The 18246-nt window shown below is 44.6% G+C and overlaps 1 protein-coding gene across 2 annotated transcripts in view; it reads right to left on the bottom strand.

Moving 5' to 3' along the window:
• Window positions 1–18246, bottom strand: part of LOC111173461 (uncharacterized) — a 146433-nt gene that overhangs the window by 82101 nt on the left and 46086 nt on the right. Inside the window, exon 4 of one of the 2 annotated variants that reach the window (XM_089903682.1) lies at window positions 18132–18246. The gene's annotated coding sequence lies outside the window, so the exon portion shown is untranslated. The other variant, XM_089903681.1, reaches the window with a different exon arrangement.

The following is an 18246-nucleotide window of genomic DNA, read 5'->3' as shown; positions in this document are numbered from 1 at the left end:
CTTGGCTTGTGGCTGCAGCTCTGTCACCTGTACCTCCATGATTACATTGCATCCTAACCCTATGTGTCCAATCTCCCTCCGCCTCCCTTGTAGAAGAGTGCTTATGATTGCATGAAGAGCCCACCCATATAATCCAGGATAATACCATCTCAGGATCCTTAGTTTAACACTGTCTTTTGCCATGTAAGGTAAGTGTCTCAGGTTGGGGGACTTAGGACTGAATATCTTTGGGGAACGTTCTTCAGCTGTGACAGCTCCCACAGGCCAAGAACAAATCACTAGGTGCCAGGCCAATGCAGGATGCAAAAAGCATCCAAAAAGGTTAAAAAAAAAGTCAAATACCATCACCCACCTAGATATCCAGAGGTGGATGCTAGAAAGGCCAGAGAGGGTCACCAGGATACCGCTCACTTCCTCCCACCCCCACGGAGGAGAGAGGACCTTCCCCTCTTCCAGGCCATGTAAGGCGCTACCCGGAACAGAATGCAGCATGGTGACAGAGTTTTTAATGTGACTGCACCCCCGTGGAGTGTGCAGAACACAGACACTGGCACCTCATTCCTGCCTGGGAAACCTTAGGGCAGAAACTATGACCACAGGCTTGGGCAGGAAGAGCTGAGGGAAAGGGAGGTGGGCCTGGGCTGAGTGGGGAAGCACTGCTCACAGGCCGTGGAAGACCCCCTCCACACCCAACAGGGCTTCCTGGAGGGGCACTGCCTTCCAACAGAGGAACCACCATGCAGAGACCCCAAGACTGAGGGGGGAGTCATCGTAAGGACCAGGTAGCAGAACAGCTCTGTCCTCACCACGCGGTCCACAGTCAGAAAGGGCCCCCATGAGAGAGTAGCAGACAGTCACCTAACTAAGATCATATGCAATCCACTGTCTGATTACATCTGGGTCCTTCAGGAAAGACCTCTTGGTCTCCCTCCACACCTCCCTTGCCCCAGCTCCAGCTCCAGCTCCAGGGAAGCCAGGAGCAGTGTCAGGAAGAAGAAATTGGAGGAACAATCGCAATGTCAGATCTTGAGCCCACGGCAGACACAGAGCAGGAGAAAAGCTTTAACTTTGGATGAAGTTTCGAGTTTTGATGCATACATTTAATTACTGAAATGCCTAATTTCTGAAATGAGACTTATCTTGAGATCTAAAGGACCCAGAGGCTTTTTATTACTGGCAGTGACAAAGTCAGTGGACCTGCCTGAGTTTTCCCCCAGCAATGGGAATGAACTTGCCTACAGAATTACAGAAGGGATTCAACTGCACTAGAGAGAGACAAAATAATGCAGTTTTCTGCGTGCACCTTATCAAGTCTAGCCCATTCACCATAATGTTGGATTTCTTTTTACCATTTGGTCCTCTTTTATTTTTTAGGCTGTGGAGCTGGATTTTGCCAGTGATCCTAAGCTTCAGGAGAAGGGCAACATAGCCATGTGCATTAGCTAGAGCTGCCCAGGTCTTCCTGTTTTCAAAGATCAACTGCACACATCGCCTTCACAATGTATGTCCTTAGCCATGGATGACAAGGATTTCTGGGTCAGTGGGGAATCCCCACGTTTCCACAATTAGCTGAGCCATTGACCTCACTGCTTAAACAGCTGCAGTTCATTTGGCTTCCAAATGTCATCCCAAGGGCCAATTTCAGTTTCGGTACAGCATTTTTCTTCAGCCTGGGAACAAAGTTTACTGTTTTACTCATTCTTCCAGTCCTGGGAAGCCCCATGCCTTTTTAGCATCCTTTGTAGCTCCTCCAAATGTAGTCATCTCTGCATTTATCTGCTCCTAAATGTTAAGGAGGCTGAACAGTTGGAGCAGATAAAGAAAGCCCAGAATGGAATAAAAGAGTTGTATACCACACTTCCCTCTTCTATGTCTCTTCTTTGTAGACTCAGGCAGGAAACCTGAATTTTTTTTTTTTTAAAGAAGATGTTGGGGGTAGGAGTTTATTAATTAATTTATTTATTTTTGCTGTGTTGGGTCTTCGTTTCTGTGCGAGGGCTTTCTCTAGTTGCGGCGAGTGGGGGCCACTCTTCATCGCGGTGCGTGGGCCTCTCACCGTTGTGGACTCTCTTGTTGCAGAGCACAGGCTCCAGACGCACAGGCTCAGTAGTTGTGGCTCACGGGCCTAGTTGCTCCGCGGCATGTGGGATCTTCCCAGACCAGGGCTCAAACCCGTGTCCCCTGCATTGGCAGACAGATTCTCAACCACTGTGCCACCAGGGAAGCCTGGAACCTGAAATTTGAATCATGGTTTCCCAGGATCACTGGTGGATCCGAGAGTTCCTAGTGGCAGACGGTCTCCTCAGTATAGGCCAGGACACAGATGTGAAAATGCAGAAACAGCGTTGGAAAGAAGTCAGAAGGCATGTGGTGTGGTCCTGGCACAGCCCCTTACTGTTGCCATGTCATCCTTCATCTGTGCTATGGGCATATGACAGCCTCATGACCTGTCTAACTAGGCTGAGAAAAGCCAGTGAAACAAAAATCGTGACAGTGCTGATACGCGCATTTAGGAGCGTGAAAATAGCTCATTGTCTATCATTCCAAGGGAGGTGGTGATTGAGGGCTCTGACCCCTCCACAAGGAGGATGATAGGACACACTCATTTAACTCCACTCCTGTCTGTATTCCCAACAAAATGAGGATTCGGAATAAAGTTACTAGGACAAAGAGACTGGGGCAGAAGATAATAAAACAAATACATGCATACATATCTCTGTGTGTGTGTGTGTGTGTGTGTGTGTGTGTGTGTGTGTGTGTGATGTTTGTTAAAAGCAGAAGGACAAATGATAACTGGCGGGCTTCCCTGGTGGCGCGGTGGTTGGGAGTCCGCCTGCCGATGCGGGGGACGCGGGTTCGTGCCCCGGTCCGGGAGGATCCCGCATGCCGCGGAGCGGCTGGGCCCGTGGGCCATGGCCGCTGAGCCTGCGCGTCCGGAGCCTGTGCTCCGCGACGGGAGAGGCCGCGGCGGTGAGAGGCCCGCGTACCGCAAAAAAAAAAAAAAAAAAAAAATGATAACTGGCTCCGAATTTCTAGGCAGAATCACTCTAAGTCAGCAGGCAGGAAGCTGAGAAACAACTCAGTTTGCATCCAGAACCTTCAGAAGCCTCAGGAATTGGTAGCACAGGTGCTTTTAGGAGTGAGGGTAAACAAGGGGCAGAAAAGGAGACAGTTGGTTAAAAGTCTATTTACAAAGCAGTAAGGTGCACAGATCCCCTCCTTAACTCTGCACGGATGGGTGAGTGTCCCTCCCTGCCACACGCCTCCCCAGAAGATTGGAGTCTTATTCTCTAAGGAGGACAAAACAGAAGATCTACACACACCAGACCAGTTGAGTACTCGGGCCAGAGTGCTTGGTTGAAAACAGAAGGATTAACTGAAAATCCCCAACCTCCCTCCCTGACTCTACTCCTAAAATGCTGGCATCCAGGGTAACACTCTTCAGACAGGAGACTGGAAGATCTCCTCTGGGAAACACGATCGGCCTGAGATTCAAATGCCCAGTGACGTACCATAAATGCCCTTGTGCACATGGTTCCCAGTCTGATTTTTAGCCCCCCTCTAACATCTGGAAACAAACAGCCAAGGATCACAGGACATCTGAGGCAAGTCTCAGATATGAAAGGCAAACTCCAGAACAGACAAACAAAAAAGTAACTTGAAGTAAACAGAAACTATGCAAGGACATGAGAATTACTCCCCACTCTTGTCAAAAACAAACAGAAAACTGCCACTGTTACTTTCAGAGACGTAACAACAAAGATTACAGCTTAAAACAAGAATAGAATTGTTTCAGGAAGGAAGAAACAACGACGTAGTGAGCGTACCATATAGCTCAGCCATAAACAGGATTTACACAATCCAAATGATGTAATCTGCTATGATATCATCAAAGTATGATGCAGCTACACTAGGAGAAGTGAGCAGTGATGGGCAGTAAAACTCTGCCTTAATCTTCCACATGGGAAGGTAAGAGCTAATGCTTAAATCTGAAAAAAGAAAAAGATCACATGATGAACAGTAATAGCGAGAGACACGTATGCAAATATGAAAAGAAAAAGTAAAATAACTGAAAGTGACAGCCTTGAGAATGAGGAAGTAGGACAGCTGGGTGTGGTGCTACGGGATTGATAGGCTGATATTTTTAGTAATGAACTTTGAGAACTGTTTGGCTCTTAAAACTACGTGTATTGAATTTTTATAAAAAATAAAAACCAAATTATAAAAGAGCTTAGGCTCTGGCATCAGCCTGCCTGGATTAGTAACTGGTTCTTATCACTGGCTCCTTGTAAGATGTTGGACAATCTACTTAAGCTCTATGTGACTCGATTTATTTCCTCATATGTTTAGAGGGAATCATAGCAGTACTGCCTGATAGAATTATTGTTAGAGTGAAATGAGGTAATGCATGTGAAGCCATGTAGCACGGGACCCGGCACGTGGTATGTGCTCAGTAAGTGTTACCTACTATTGTTTTCATTATTGTTGCTTTCTCACCCCTAAAGATCTGATTTAATTGGTCTGGGGTGTAGCCTAGGTATAGAGAGTTTGAAAAGTTACCCAGATGACACTAACACACAGAAAAGGGAAACCAGTGGTCCACAGCCTAGAGGAAGCCAGCTAGGTGAGCAACATAACTATTGCTAAAAAAAGATGATCCCTGGATGCTTCCTTGTCAGTCATCTCCCTCCAGCCCTATACCATCTAGAGGAAAAAAAGATGGAGTGTTAACTCCACAGTGTCTCTCATTTTACTAAAGAGTAGTTACCCACCTGGAAAGTTGACTATACACTGAAGTTTTCTAAATTGAACCCATTTGCTCACTGAATTAGATTTGATTTAAGACATAGGAGAATGCTGACCCTGAAATATACTAAGGCTCAAGCTTAAGAATGTAGCAAAAATCTTAAGAGCACACTATTTAAGCATAAAAAACATTATGGAAAATATTAATAACCTCTAAACTTCAGCGGGAGGTGGTTCAACAAGTGGTATCTTTAGAGCGCTTAGGTTGAACCAACATCAAAAGCTTAGGGAAAAATTCACTTATGTCAGCTTTAGTGATGTACAGGTCTCCCCCAAATCTCCTGGTTAAAAATTTCCAACACAACTCAAAACTAGCTTAAGCAAAATAAAGGGAATATGTAGGCTCAGAAGGCGGGAAGGGATCAGTGATAGAATGAAGGCAAGAGCAGAGGGAACCAGCTCTGGAAGGCCTTGGAGGCCAGCACTGGAATTTGTGGCTCTCGCTGTGTTCCAGGGTCCCCCGGGGATGTGCGGAACACAGCAATGAAAGCAACAATAAAAACCAGAGACGTAAATGTACAGTGCACAAAAGTTAAAAGACAGCCACGTCAGAGGACGGAGAATCGTTCAGGAGCTGAGGAGGCTGATGAGCTCCAAGGAGGAAGGGACAGGGGTTGTAGGGAAAACCACAGTAAGACTTTGGCTTTCCTCTGGGTGAGATGAGAATCCTTTGAAGGGTTTGAGCAGAGCAGTGACAAGGTGTAATTAACATCTCAAAACATTGTACAGGCAGACAACTAAATGACCTCTTTGCTGCATGGAAAATGGACTGCATCAAGGCAAAGCAGGAGCAGGAGGACAAGGAAAAGGCTACTGTCATTTTCCAGGGAAGACACAATGAAGGTTGAACCTTAAGTTGTTATGATGGAGATAAGACCCTGTCACATTATCAGGATCAGGTTCCAGTTCAAAGGTGGAGATGAAAGAACGTGCTGACGGATCCCACCTGGGCTGCTACGAGAAAGCGTCATGTTTGATGCCTTGCTCCCAGGACTCTCTCCCTCCCCAGCCATCCTCAAGCATGTGTCCATCCATCTTCCATCTCTGCCTGTCTCTTGGCTTCACTCTAATTTTCCACGTGGCAGGAGATAGTATGATGTCCAAGAGCCCAAATCCACACCCTCCCATTTAGCGGCCATGGAAGCTCACTTCCTATTTATATATCAGACCTCAGCAAAGCCCTGTCTGAGTCAAGGATCCAACCCTTGTACCAATCACTGTTGTCAGGAAGATGGGATACAATGATTGCCCAGGCTTGGGATACACACTTATCTCCGTGGCCAGGGCAGCAGGGCAAGTTACTGAAATCGGGAGTTAGGAAAAGCATTCCAGACAAGCAAAAACCAACTGTTACCACAGTCTAAGCACCCCTCCCCCGCAACTGAAACCCAAATTATTTTCCCTTTGAGTTTTATCCAACTCCTATGGACCCTGAAGACTCTGCCTTTTCCCTAAACTCAGAGCAGCTTTCAATTTGGGGCACCTACCTCAAAAGAAATATTTTTCTTTTGCTATCAAACAATAAGTACCCAAATTAAAAGTCACAGTGATTTTAAATCTGGCCTCGGTATCTGACTTAGTTTGTCATTCCAAAGCAGGAGGATTGGGGAGGGGGAAGAGAGAAAGTTCATCTCAAATTGCCAGAAAGATCTTTGATTCCAACCCCCCCCCACCCGCCCAGTTTAATTACTGAAAGAGATTTTTCTCTCAAATGTTTTCGCAAAGAGCTGCGCGAAGAAGCATTTCCAGTTGGTTCTCTGAGCATCCTGAGATGTTTTAGAGCAAGGCCGGCCTGCATTTTTATCATCCCCGGGCCTTTCTGCACTCTTGGTCAGTTAAGGATTCTTGGCCCCAAACCAGCTCCACAACTAATGTTTGTGTGCTTTGGAAAAACTGCTGAAGAATTGAGGAAACAATCCATGATCTGAAAGAATTTACACATTGTGGTAATGCAGGATTTTGAAAAGCGAGTTTTACAAATGGCAGGGGCCCCTGCGCCCTGTCCACATTAACATCCAGGGACTTCCGTGCAATCAGGGCCTGATCACAGAACCCACCACAGCTGCCAGGCTCATCCTTCCCCTGGAACACCTGCTCCCACACTCGCTGAGAAAGAACTGATTTATGTTGACAGTTTCTTACCCCAAACAACCCTGGGCTGTTTATAGTACATATCATACACTAGTGAGGTTTTCTTGTTCTCTTTTTTCCCAGACGCCCCTCCAGCTCCTCCTTGCCTGCTTTCATTCTTGTCCGTCTGCCACCTGGAAGCAGCAAATGCAGCCGCCCCTCTTGCTCTTCTGCATACCAGAGGCAACCATAATATTTACTGTGGCAGTGAGAGGCCTTCCTGCTGTCCTCACAGCTCAGATGGTGGTGAGAGACAGGGAGAGCCAAATGCGGAACCAGGGCTCTTTCCCAGAGAAGCCTTCTGCTCTGACCCAAACTCCTGGTGTGATCCTGTACAGAAGCCCCCCTCCTTGGCCACCTGGGACACGGTAACCAGGGAACTCCGAGAAGTTTCCCAAAAATGGAACAGTGTCCCTCTAGGTGTTCAAGAAAAAGATTGTTTTTTTGGAAGAGAGTTACAGAAGAGATGAAAACATCTGGTTGAATTTGAATTTTGAATTTGAATCTAAAAATAGATTTCATGTACCCCAGAGACAACAAAGATAATATGTTAGAGGACAGGAAGAAAATAATATAACTATTTATTTGTAAATATAATGTTTGTGTATGTTTAAAGTAAATATATTAGTACAGAAGGCTAAGTATGTCATTTAAAAATGAATGAATACGCTTAAATTGAAGCTACATGCTCAAATTGTTTTTTATTGCTGAGGGTAGATGATCAAAGGAGTTTGGAAACGATTAAATTAGGAGATACTTATGCTCTTTTCTCACTGAAATTCTGTGGTTCTGTGGTTTTATGTCCTGGGACAAAGTCTGCTGTGGTAGAGCCGATAAAAGGAGGTGAAGGCAGACAACTGTCTGTCCAGGGCTTGCCAGATTCCAGTAGCCTTTCTGCCGTCTGAGCCTCTGGGCCCTATCACCACTCCTGGAGGGGGTGAGAGTGTGAGCAGCTCTCGGGGAGGAGGTGAGGGAGGTTTCAGGCCCAGGGCACACGATGGGCCTTGCTGCTGCCCCATGGTGCCATCTGGGGGCTCCCTCCCTTGTGCAGGTACAATGTCACCAGGCATTGGGACCAGGCTTCTAGTCTTTACAGACTGTGTCACCAAATGGCACCACCTTCTCCTAGTTCTGTTTAGGTGGTTCTCTGTCCGATGCAGACCATGTCGTCCAGCTTTAGAATGGAAAAGTCTGTCTCTTGATCATCTGCTCCAAGTCTGACCACTTTGTCGTTCTTTGTTTGGGATTTAATATATGATTTTTAAAATCTTTTCACTTTTCTTTACTCCTTTCCCATTTGACTTTTCTCATGTACTTGTTCATCATTTTCCTTCTTTCTGTTATTCAATTTCACCTTTGTCTTCTCTTATAAGGATCTGTGGCCAAATCCCTTTAGGCAATTCAGATTGCCAGTGCCCCATGCCGTTCGGTAATCATTTTTTAAAGATTGTATATGGAGTCCAAACCTTCACTTCAATTGCTCCCCGTTCCCTTCAGTGCATCTAACCTCTCCTGGAAAAACCCCCTGCCTGGAAAATTCCGATTTTTTTTTTTTTAAACACAGTTTAGATGTCATCTCTTCCAAAAGCCCTCCCTGTTCCTTATACACCATTCAAACAAGCTAATCAATCCCTTCATTGTATTTTCTACACACACTTCTTTTTTATAATTGAGATATAACTGACATATATTACATTAGTTTCAGGTATACAACATAATGATTTGATATTTGTGTATATTGTGAAATGATCACAATAAGTCTAGTTAACATCCATCACCACACATAGTTACAATTTATTTTTTCATGTGATGAGAACTTTTTTTTTGCTGCATTGGGCTGCTGCGCTTGGGCTTTCTCTAGTTGCAGCAAGCGGGGGCCACTCTTCTTTGCAGTGTGCGGGCTTCTCATTGTGGTGGCTTCTCTTGTTAAGAAGCATACGCCCTAGGCGCACAGGCTTCAGTAGTTGTGGCACATGGGCTCAGCAGTTGTGGCTTGCGGGCTCTAGAGCGCAGGCTCACTAGTTGTGGCACAGGACTTAGTTGCTCCGCGGCATGTGGGATCTTCCCAGACCAGGGCTCGAACCCATGTCCCCTGCATTGACAGGTGGACTCTTAATCACTGAGCCACCAGGGAAGCCCTGTGATGAGAACTTTTAAGATGTACTCTCTTAACAACTTTCAAATACACAATATTTAATAATATTATTAATTATATAATATATAATTAATATATAATATTACATTAAAATTATATAATATATAGTTAATAATATATTATTAACTATAGTCACCGTGCTGTACATCACACCCCATGAAATATATTTTATAACTGGAAGTTTGTACCTTTTGAGCACCTTCTGCACAAACTCCTTTCACGGCACCAATGACACTTGTCTCCCTTCCTCTGCTAGTCTGTAAACTCATCCAAGGTCAAGGCTGGAGCCCTGCCCAGCAGCTTCTAGCACAGTGCCTGGTACAAAGCAGGCTCTTAAGAAATGGAGTGAATGAAGGGAGAATATCTGAAGCCAACTCCTCTTGGCCTCCCTGTTGATCCACCAGAATGTGGCCAACTGCAGAGGGAACAACAGCAAAGCTAATACTTATTCCATGTGCTTTCAGTGGGAAACCAATGACATATAACTGGCTGAGTAGAGACCACCAGACCAGTTAATCATCCACTCTATTCACGAAGAAGCAGCCCCTTCTCCTACACACGTTGATGAGTATATTCCAGGCTAAAGGACGGCATCTTACTTGCCAGGCTCTAATTGTTAGATTGTTTCTTAAGTTCATTTTCTGTCTTTTAATCACAGTTTATGCATGCCTGTTCCTGGACTTTGAGGATTCAGACTTTGCACCAGGAACACTGCCATTTTCTTGTTCCTGGAAATTCACTGGAAATTTTCCAGTCACCAAAAGGTGGAATCTAACTGAAACACAACTTTCCACGAATACAATTTTCTTCTCCAACAAAAAATATCATTTTTTAAAAACAAATCACCAAATTGAAAACAAGAATGCAGTTTACGAACTTTGATGACTAACTTCATCATCTGACCCATCATCCACAGCCAGGAAAAATCACATACATTTTCTTTTATATCTTTTGTATCTGAATTCCACCTGGCTTTCTCTCTCTCTCCCTCTCTCTCTCTCTCTCTCTCACACACACACAGCCTGGACAGTGAAGCTTTCATTCCCAGGCCATGAAATTTTCTGCACCTGTGAGCACTCCTCTCTCAGTGTTATAAACAGGTCTCAGCCCTTTCCACCCAAAGCTCCCTATTAGCAGCTGCCCAGAAACCGACAGAACCCGAGAACCTCCCAGGTCACCCCACCTCTGCCAAAGCATCCCTGCTCCCCAAATCCCCACTCCCACACTGATACACCCATCCCAACAACGTATCCGTGAAGAAAACTCCTCTTTCGAGGCAGGGCAAGCCCGTACTGTCCTCTAACTTCCCTCTCTGGTTGATATTATCACAGTCTTAGAAAACTGAAAACTGAACTTAAAGGCATGTATCCGAGCTCTCAGATCCTCAGCTACCTGAAAACTATGAGACCTTGGATGATTCACTGAGTCTCTGCGGGTCACAATGAAATTTAGCAAACTTGCATGTCCCCCCGGGTCTTTTTCCTTCTTTTTGTCTGATCTGTCCACTCTCCGATCTCTCTGCTTCTACATAAGGTCATCGCAAGGACAGACAAGACAATGTTTGTGAAATGCCTTAAATTTCTACGAAGGAGGTTTATAAATTCAAAATATTATTGCTTTTGGAGATGCTATTTTTAGTGCTGTGTGAACACTGTTAACATATCTTTATAGATAAATAGAGTTCCTGGTTGGATGGTGGTGATGGCGGCACAATGATATGAATGTACTTAAATGCCCCTGAAATGAACTTTTTACAGTGGTTAAGATGGTAATTTTTTTTAAGATGGTAAATTTTATGTTATGAGTATTTGACCACAATTTTTAAAATAAATATATAGTCAACAACAACAACAAAATCTTTGTATTATCTGATTGTTTAGAAAGCAGGTTTCCTGGCATCCACCTGCTCTGTGTCCCCTTTTGCTTACTTGCGTCTGCTTGCCCTCTGATCTGTGATGGAATCTCACAAAGCATGGGAGGGGACTTGAAGATCGGTGGTCCATCTCACCCCTTCATCCTACATTACATATGAGAAATGAGGCCCATTTGAACAAAAAGATCAACTCTAATTTAAAGTTCCTCCCTCCTACACTGTTGGTGGGAATATAAGTTGGCGCAGCCACTATGGAAAACAGTATGAGGTTCCTCAGAAAACTAAAAATAGAGTTGCCATATGATCCAGCAATCCCACTCCTGGGCGTATATCCAGACAAAACTATAATTCAAAAAGATACATGCACCCCTGTGTTCATAGCAGCACTATTCACAATAGTCAGGACATGGAAACAACCTAAATGTCCATCAACAGATATGAACGGATAAAGATGTGGTACTATATACAACGGAATATTACTGAGCCATAAAAAAGAATGAAATAATGCCATTTGCAGCAATATGGATGCAGATTATCATACTAAGTGAAGTCAGAAAGAGAAAGACAAATGCCATATGATATTACTCATATGTGGAATCTAAAATATGACACAAATGAACCTATCTACAAAACAGAAACAGAATCACAGACATAGAGAACAGACTCATGGTTGCCAAGGGGCAGTGGGCTGGGGGAGGGATGGAGTGGTAGGCTAGGGTTAGCAGATGTAAGCTATTATACGTGGAATGGATAAACAACAATGTCCTCCTGTACAGAACAGAGAACTATATCAGTATCCTATGATAAACCATAATGGAAAAGAATATAAAAAAAGAATGTGTGTGTGTATATATATATATATATATATATAACTGAATATGTATATGTATAACTGAATCACTTTTCTGTACAGCAGAAATTAATACAACATTGTAAATCAACTATAATTCAATAAAAAAATATATGAAAGAACAATTTAAGGTTCCTAATTTCAGGTCAGATTTTGTTTACCTGGGGGAAAGTAGCACATCAGTCTATAACCATAATAATAGTAACTATCATAATAAAAAGCTGTAAGGACAACCTCCTTCCGCACATCCGCCCCCTGGGGCCCTGGGAGAAAGGCTACAGAAAGCAGAGCCCAGTGCACATCTCTCTGGCCTCCTCTGGGCAGAGGACACCCCCGAGGCCACTGCTCCAGGACCAACAGGCAAGGGGACACACACTGGAGTGTGTCTGATTCCCGTCCTCCTCCCCCTCAGGTTTTAGGTGACCAGCTTTCGATCTAGTACTGACTCAGACAACTGAACGCCAAGTTTCACCAGAGAATGGACATTTTACAGGTGGGTTATAAATTGTCGTTAGGCAGCTCTCAGACAGGTTGACATAACCTCCCGCTACCTTGGCTGAGTGGTACCTCAGTAACTCATCCTGCGCCTTTGGAAGATGCTCTCCCTGGATACAGGTCTGCTGAACATATGATGTGATCACCAGGCAGGGCAGAGTCCCAGGAAAGGAAGCACAATTGCATTAGTCACAGAGACACTGTGAGAAAGTAAGAGGGGGAGGGACCTTAGCCATCTGGTCAAACCCCTCATTTCATAGATAAAGATCTGAGGACAGAGGCACTAGGGGCGGGGCCAGCAACCTGTCCAAGGCTGTCCACTCAGCGGCTTCTGGGAGTGGAGGCCAGACCATTTACCAGCTGGGATCCAGTGCTCTTTCTGCCACCCTAGTCCATCTGTGCCAGGGAGGCAGAAGGGTAGGGGGAAAAGCATGGACTTTGGAGCCAGGCCCAGCCACACATCCCATCTCTCCTTTAATGGCCCTAAGGCTTTGGGCAAGTCATACTCTCTGAGCCTCAGTTTCCTCATCTATAAAATGGGCATAATAATTCTCATCTTTGAAGGTTGGCGTGAAGGTTAAGTTAAATGATGTGTGTGAAGTGCCAGCACAGTTCCTGGCAGAATAAGTGCCCTCACAAACAGTAGCTGTGATTTATTACTATTCTTTGGGCCACCACGGTTCTCTGAGCACAATGGGGCAGGATTCCAAATGCACTGTGGATCCTGCTTGTTGGATGAGGGCAGGCCTAGAGCACAGAGGGAGGACTCCAAGGTGAAATGGAGGGGTACACAGGAGGAAGGGTGCCCCGGCTAGCTGGTGTGCCAGGAGGTCTGAGGGACTCCATGGAGCTGGCTGGCGCATGCCCAGGACACTGTGTTCCTTGGGATTACCAGACACCCACAAATAATTAGATGGCTTTCCCCAAAATCAACAAGATCAGCAAAGAATAAAGCCCTTACATTTCCAGGCTAGAAAAAAAAAAGAGGCTGCCTCCCATCGGCTGGCTTGAGAGAGTTGGGCAAATTAATTCGGATGTGCCCTCCAAGCACACATAAATGAGGGTTCACAGAGCTCCTAGGGGTACACAAGGAATGCTGAATGGCTTAGTTGTCTCCAGACATAGTAACAGAAGATCCACCGAAGCCAGTGGTCCTCAAAGCGTGGTCCTTGGCCCTTTGAAATGCAGCATCTCTAGCCGCCACCCTGACCTACTGAATCCTCTGAAGATGGGCTCCAGGAGATTCTACCAAGCCCTCCAGGCCATTCTTAGGCACGTACAATTTGAGAACCACTTGCCTGCGCCATTTCTCCTGATTTCTTGACTGACAGCACAGTAGCGGCTATCGATTTTGGCTGCACAGAAGCAGTCCGCTGCCAAGGCTACAACCCAGAGCAATTAAATCAGAATCTCTGGGATTGGACCCCGGCACCAGGTCTTTTAAGGCTCCCCAGGTAATTTCAATGTGCAGCCAAGCCTGAGACCCACTGATTTGGAGCAAGAATGTGAATGAAGCAGTAAGTCATTCATAGCATTTGTGTGTGAGCGTATCAATCAACTCAGAATGCTGGGAATTACCATCTTTTCCTTTGCTCAGAGTTTTTGTGTTTGTTTTTCCCACCACTACTTCCTCGATCGTCCTCTGCAGGTTCTGCACCCCCAAGAGAAGTTCTGAAGACACTTGTCCCCCCACCCATTCACCCACCGCTACCACCATCCAATTGTTAACGTTACTGAAATCACTGACTCAAGCTAAGATCTAAGAAAAGGCTCCATTCATTCTAGGTTCTTAGGATCCAGTGTGAATCTGCAAATTGAAGACAATTATGTTTCTGTTATATGTGTGTTTCTTCTGTGTGGGATTTATCTACAGTGTTCCTATTATGTTCATGCATTTTATTCAGCTTTTGGTCCAGATCAGCACCAAAGCAGGCTAATAAGGCCTGTTTTATGTTTTGTTTAGCCTTTGAAACATGCAAGCATCTCACCTGCTAATTGGAGACAGTGGATGGGCCCCAGCACAGTGTTTCCTCAGCTGGGGGAGGGTGGAGAGGAAAAAATAAAAATCAATTTTTTCCCCTAGTATCCTGTGAACTGTACTGCAAGAAAGCTGTTGAGTCGCTTTAAATGACACTTTTAGGTTCTAATAAAAATATGTTTTAAGGGCTTCCCTGGTGGCACAATGGTTGTGAATCTGCCTGCTAATGCAGGGGACACGGGTTCGAGCCCTGGTCTGGGAAGATCCCACATGTCGCAGAGCAACTAGGCCCGTGAGCCACAACTACTGAGCCTGCGCGTCTGGAGCCTGTGCTCCGCAACAAGAGAGGCCACAGTAGTGAGAGGCCCGCGCACCGCGATGAAGAGTGGCCCCCGCTTGCCACAACTAGAGAAAGCCCTCGCACAGAAACAAAGACCCAACACAGCAAAAATTAATTAATTAATAAACTCCTACCCCCAACATCTTCTTTAAAAAAAAAAAAAAGGCCACCTATTGTGTGATTCTATTTTATATATATATATATATATATATATATATATATATATATATATATGTTTTTAAATGGAGCAATAGGATAGTTTACCTAAGATGTCATCATAAAGGCTAGGCTTACACTTTTAGCTTCAGATCAATTACTTGGAAGCTTTAGAAATCTTCAAGAAGCCCAATTTAGAAATGTGTCCAGTTCCTGGAGTTAACAATCTTACTCTGCCGATGTAACTCAAATGTTCTTTCTCAGGGGCACCCTAGGGTGCCATCTTCCACAAAGCCTCCAGGAGTTCTGAAACTATTCTATTTAAAGAGAAATGGATATTTAATATACTTGTTCATGTTTCTCTGCACATATTAGGCTGACCAAACATCCTGATCACTCTGGAACTTGCCCGTTTTAGCACTAAAAGTCCCATGTTCACCTTCCACTGGGCAACTGGGACAATTGGTCACCCTATATTCTGCCCAGATCTCCTTGCTCACCATCACTTTATAAATCCTCTCCTTCCGTGGGACTCATGCACTGCCTCATCTTAAACCATCAGCACATGTGCTTAGTACACACACACACCTGGTTCCTTCCTCACAATGAGAATGCAGATACATTCATTTATTCTTCCAGAATTTCTACTTCCCATTTTTCCCATGGCTATCACCACCCTCTCTCTCCACAGGGATGATTCCAGAAACATCTTGTTCTTTTTAATCACACCACCAGGGCAAATGCGAAGATGAAAGGAAAGTGATTCCTGTGTTTCAGAGCTCAAACTAGATGAAAGAGTACATCATAAAAGTTAACGAGTGCCTTTTTTCAATGGCGTAAATCTTTATTGCATCTCCATTCATTGCTGGATACCGACCTGCACCGAGTCCACAGTAAGCAAGCTAATAAGTGAGACAAACGTGCTCTCTTCACCCAGTAAGACTCCCTGGCATCCTAGATTTCCTTGTTCCTTGGCTTTCCATTGAACTGGGCAAATGCGTCTTTGGTTTTTGCTATTCCTTATCTTGGGCTGCTAGTAGCAACTGACTGAATCCACTGCCAATTTGTTCTTTCTAACTTCAGTGCTGCTCCAAAATTATTATAATAAACTTGATTAATTTCTCATAGTGGTTCTAAATTCTGTCCACAATGAACTTTCACCCACCCACCATGTAGTGCATGACTCTGTCATCTACCTTCCTGGGTTCAACATCATGGGATGGACTTCCAGCTACCGTTCACCTCCTACCTTAAATTCTCCCAGGCTCATCGTGGTCATTTTCTCTTGCCCTGTTGTCTTAAATAAGGAAATGTATTTTATTCTCTCTGAGACTTCTTCCTTTACCCTCTATCACTTCCTCTTTTAACATGCTTCTTCCATCAGTACCCATCAGATGTATTTTTCTGCCTTTTGATTTCTCTTTAACATACAAATATGCTTAAATCACAATTACTCTCAAGAAAAAAAGAGGTGATCTGACTCCACTGAAACTGTGGAATTCCTACACCTTTCCCTCTTTTGACCACGCCCGCCATCCACTTCTCCCACCCATTTCTCAACCCTGTGCTGTCTGTGTTTTGCTCCTGCTAAACTGAAATTTTCTTTCAAGTGGTACCAATAAACTACCTGTTAAAATGTGATGTCTCTTCTGAGTTCTCATCCATCTAAGCCTCTTGGCATCATTTGAGGGTGTTGCTGGGATTATCCTCTTTGACGTCTCTCATGTTATATACCCTGACTCTCCTGTCCTCTCACTGGACCACATCACCTCCCGTTGCCTATTCTTCCTCCTGTGCCTCTTCCAGTCTCACTCTGGACCCCATCCAGCATGGGCTTCAGCTATAGCTCCATTCTGTTGACCACACATCTATATTCCCACCTCTGAACTCTCTCCTGAGTTTTCTATCCTTATTTCTAAACACCTAATGGGCAGTTCCACATGGCAAAATCCAAAGATCCTCAAACTCAATACCTCCAAAGTGAAGGTCATAATCATCCCTCAAACCTGTCTCCCTGCGTTTTCTGTCTTAGTCTCTGAGTCTATCCTACTAGAAACTCCTGCATCAATCTTTACTTTTTTCTAGTCCACACTTCCAAGCATTTGCTAAATAACATGTTATGTTCATCATCAGAACTTTTTATTACAAATAGCAGAATCAAAACTCAAATTAAACAAGAAAAAGAAATGTATTAGCTCATGGAACCAAACCATAAAAAAGGATGGATTCATGTGAATGGTACTAGATTTCTCTCTCCACCTCTCATCTCAGCTTTTGTTTTTGTTTGCCCTCATTCTTGCAGGCTGCTTCATGTGGAAGGGGCCATGGCCACTAGCAGCCCTGAAGGCACATCCCGTTAACAATAATGAGAAGAGACACTTAATCTATATCAGGCACAATTCTAGGCACTTCAGAGCCCGTGAGGCAAGAAAGAGAAAACATACTCTCCACATCAAATGTAGAAGATCCATAGACAAGCTCTAAATTGGGCCAGCTTGGGTCATGTACCCACCTGCTGGAGCAACCACTGGGTCTAGAACCATGAAGTAGAGTAACAAGCAGGGTTTGGATCATCCATCAGCCCCTGACCTTGAGTGTTTCAAGTAGGAGGGGTCTGATGAACCACAGCAGGTGGGAAAAAATGCAGGGTTAGACTTTGGGGCGAGAAATGGAAATGCAGAAACTCAACAGTGCTAATTCACGTTCACGGGTCTTTGCATCACCTTATGAAAACGAAGCCCATCAGGAATTGTATCTGAATAGATGCCCTACCCTCCAAAAAAAAAAAAAAAGTACAGAAGAAAATCAAGACATTCCTCAGAAAACAGTTTTAAGAATACACTAGGGCTTCCCTGGTGGCGCAGTGATTAAGAATCCGCCTGCTAATGCAGGGGACACGGGCTCGAGCCCTGGTCTGGGAAGATCCCACATGCTGCGGAGTAACTAAGCCCGTGTGCCACAACTACTGAGCCTGCGCTCTAGAGCCTGTGTGCCACAACTACTGAAGCCTGCGCACCTAGACCCCATGCTCCGCAACAAGAGAAGCCACTGCAATGAGAAGCCCACGCACCGCAATGAAGAGCAGACCTGGCTCAGTGCAACTAGGGAAAGCCCATGCACAGCAACGAAGACCCAATGCAGTCAAAACTATAAATAAATAAAAAAAGAATACACTAAAACCACAAAGAATGGGTCATCAAAGCTCAAAAATGTATGCCGAGAGTTCTTAACCTCTGCAAGCATAGAATATCTTTTTTTTAAAAAAGTCTCAAACTTCTAAATAATAGTGGTTGTAATGATAAAAAGCATAATGATGAGACAGGATGGCACGCCTTTGCATAACGTTACCTGTTCAGCCTGCAGGTGCTGTTTCATCTCTTGCACTGACTTCAAGGCCCCAGGGAGGTCTGCAGTCATGGGTGACATTTAGCTCTTCTTTCTCATAGAACTTCAGGAGTTCTAC

Source organism: Delphinapterus leucas, chromosome 21 (genome assembly GCF_059928025.1).
Source record: "Delphinapterus leucas isolate spDelLeu-1000000601 "Yukka" chromosome 21, BTC_Dleu_Yukka2, whole genome shotgun sequence".
Taxonomy (NCBI): Eukaryota; Metazoa; Chordata; class Mammalia; order Artiodactyla; family Monodontidae; genus Delphinapterus; species Delphinapterus leucas.
The sequence above is the reverse complement of the archived record's forward strand: the minus strand, read 5'-3'. Positions and strand labels throughout refer to the sequence as shown.